Source organism: Hordeum vulgare, chromosome 2H (genome assembly GCF_904849725.1).
Source record: "Hordeum vulgare subsp. vulgare chromosome 2H, MorexV3_pseudomolecules_assembly, whole genome shotgun sequence".
NCBI classification, from domain to species: Eukaryota; Viridiplantae; Streptophyta; class Magnoliopsida; order Poales; family Poaceae; genus Hordeum; species Hordeum vulgare.
In genome coordinates, this window is record NC_058519.1 from 650,695,264 (window position 1) to 650,698,354 (window position 3,091).

The 3,091-nt window shown below is 41.2% G+C and overlaps 1 non-coding gene across 1 annotated transcript; it reads left to right on the forward strand.

Annotated features, from left to right (window-relative positions):
- The first annotated feature begins 1,050 nt into the window (after nt 1-1,050).
- On the forward strand, nt 1,051-1,124 carry TRNAN-GUU. Its single transcript has one exon. It is a non-coding gene; the product is annotated as a tRNA-Asn (tRNA).
- Nucleotides 1,125-3,091: the final 1,967 nt, after the last annotated feature.

The following is a 3,091-nucleotide window of genomic DNA, read 5'->3' on the forward strand; positions in this document are numbered from 1 at the left end:
GCGACGCCTAGTGTTGTTCTCCCTCATGGGGGCGCATTTTAGAGTAGCCGTTTGAGGGGTCAGGAGGTGAAGAGGCGTCATATATACCGCGTCGATGATGGCAGGTCTCAACGGCATGGTGCAACGGAGTCTCGGTGACGTACGCGTCTTAATGGACGAGCGCAAGCCGGTGACGCTGTTTGGCATCGTAGTTGCATCGATAACTGACTTGGCAAAGATAATGCGGATCTCCATCCTGAAGATGGGTCAACTATTCGTTGGTGGGGTGGCTTATTAAACATGTACATGTGACGCATGCTTATGATCTACTAATGTGTGCTCCCGATATGCCATGCGGGCAGCTAGGTGATGACCCAGGTTCTAGATGATGGGACATTGTGACGACATCCCCCATTGTTGAGTTTATATGTGCGGAGTGGTGGTTTTGGGTTTTTTAATATATGTTTTTTAAGACTTTCTTGAATAATTTGATATCATTGATGTAATCATGAGGGTTGTGTGCATGTTTTGATGCAGAGATCGGAGTAAACTTTTTTTTTCCTAAAAAAATGGCATAGCAAAGTGAGGAGCAACTAATATGGATGTTTCTTCCTAACGTCTGATGTTCGTTGGCCTAATGATGAGGATGGTCTTCATGCTCTAGTTGTCTGACCATAATCTACGAGCGTCATTTGCAGGCGGTTCAGCATAATAGCTAGCATGGCATCGCATAGAATAGGATTAGCGTTGTATCATTTCAGGAGCCCCTGCATCTTTTCGCCAAAATGTAGATGTAGGAATGAGTTAGTTTTAGTTTGTAGAAGTGCATTTGATGGCTGATGACTTGGTCCAAACTTTAGAGTGACGGTCCATGCGTGCACTGCACCTACACCTTCGTCTGGGAATAAACTTAGCCAACAAAGCTTAACTTATCTAATGTCACGTTTGAAGGTGCAGCCAGTAACAAACAACATCGGTACTTGTTGCGATCAAAAATAGAAATAAAACATGGGTACTCTATGTTACACACCACGACAATATAAAGGCTATAAATATTTCTTAAGCATAACAGCTGGAATAGCTCAGTTGGCCAGAGCGTGTGGCTGTTAACCACAAGGTCGGAGGTTCAAGCCCTCCTTCTAGCGGTATTTTTCCCCTTTTTTTACTTCTGGTGATTGAATTCTGCCAAAAAATATAAAGATTTACACTATCATGTTACATTTACAGAAACGATTTCTTTGTATTTTCTTCTTTTTCCTATTTTTAATTCTGCTGAGTAACCTAACATGTTCACCGGATTTTGTCACAAAACAAAAAAAAAAATGCATTATCGTGTTTACAGAAACCACCTCTTGGGAAAGCTAAGGTTTACCTTAAATTAGTTTTTCCGGTGCGGCCTGTCACACTTTTATGAAATCATGGTGTTTCTTAGTTTGTATAAACTTTGTGACTCATGGTGTTTCTTAGTTTGTATAAACTTTGTGACAGATGGTGTTTCTTAGTTTTACAGAAACGATTTCTTTATATTTTCTTCTTTTTCCTATTTTTAATTCTGCTGAGTAACCTAACATGTTCACCGGATTTTGTCACAAAACAAAAAAAAATGCATTATCGTGTTTACAGAAACCACCTCTTGGCAAAGCTAAGGTTTACCTTAAATTAGTTTTTCCGGTGCGGCCTGTCACACTTTTATGAAATCATGGTGTTTCTTAGTTTGTATAAACTTTGTGACTCATGGTGTTTCTTAGTTTGTATAAACTTTGTGACAGATGGTGTTTCTTAGTTTTATGAAAACTAAGATTTACCATAAATTAGTTTTTTCCGGTGCGGCTTGTCACACTTCTATGAAATCATGGTGTTTCTTAGTTTCTTAACTGTCATCATCACTCACTATGTTCTTCTTAACTTAAATCTACTACCCCTCCCAAACCTAAATGGGCGTTGAAGGCCTACAGTTAATAATCAGAGGACCAGCCCTGTTCTTATGTTTCTATCTACATGGATCTCAGTGTGTTGACAGAATCAAAATACATGTGGCCTCAAAATAGAAATATTCACTGATTTTATAGGTAATACTTCAGAACTAACCAACAACAGGATAAATCATGGCCATATTTTGTATGGACAGGTTTGCTAGCAACCAAAACGTACCCAATATGCATAACCTTTGGCATGCGATCCAAAGGGCCGAGCTCCCACAGCTCCAAGCTGCCGCTGCCGCTGCCGCCCCGTAGGCTTGCGTCGGTGCCGTACGCGGTGCGCCGCCTCTCGCCAGAGTCCGTCGTAACCGGAGGTTCACCGTCAAGGCCGCCACGCCCCTGTCCTTCCTCCTCTCCCTTCCTTCTGTTCTTCTATATATCTCCTCCTCACCTTCGAAGTTGTGTCTCCTTGGAACTGCAGCAGGCCATGGAGAAGCTCAGCAACCGCCGCAGTCCATCCGACTCGTCGGAGCCGCCTGTCGTACAGACATCATTTAATGGCAACCAAATCTGCATATAACCCTGCATGATTTAGTACCTTAGTTGTGCTCTATTATAATAGTTGATTAGAGTGATTAAACCCCAAGAGTATAAATAAGCTATACCTGTTCCCGAAGTTGCAATCATTAGGTTGAGAAGGAACAAAACCAAATGAGATGCTTGGTGCATAATTTATAGCCGAGAGATAACCTGCAGTTTTATGTATGATTCAGCTAGGTTGACAGGATGCTTCACATATCAGAGCTGGTGGAGAAGTTCAATATGGAAACAACAGATAAAATCACGCTTTTATATTGAAATGTTATATGAAGTTGCATAGCAAAAGCTTTTATATTGTCTGAGAGGATACTACAGGAGCCATACATCTTGGAAGAAAGTTGCCAATCACAGGTTGTAAACATAATAACTTGATAGTTGCAAGACTTCCCTTAACATCATCTTGGAAGAAAGTTGCCAATCAAGTTTGTCATCATACATCAAACAAATCAGCAGTGTAGAAAAGAAGTACCTTTAGAGCATCGCACTTGAAACAGGCATTCAGGTTGGTATGCAGTGACTGCCCCATGCCCTCTAAGATCAGCATAACGTTCACAGCCAAAACCAACAAATCAAACAACACAAGGAAATACATT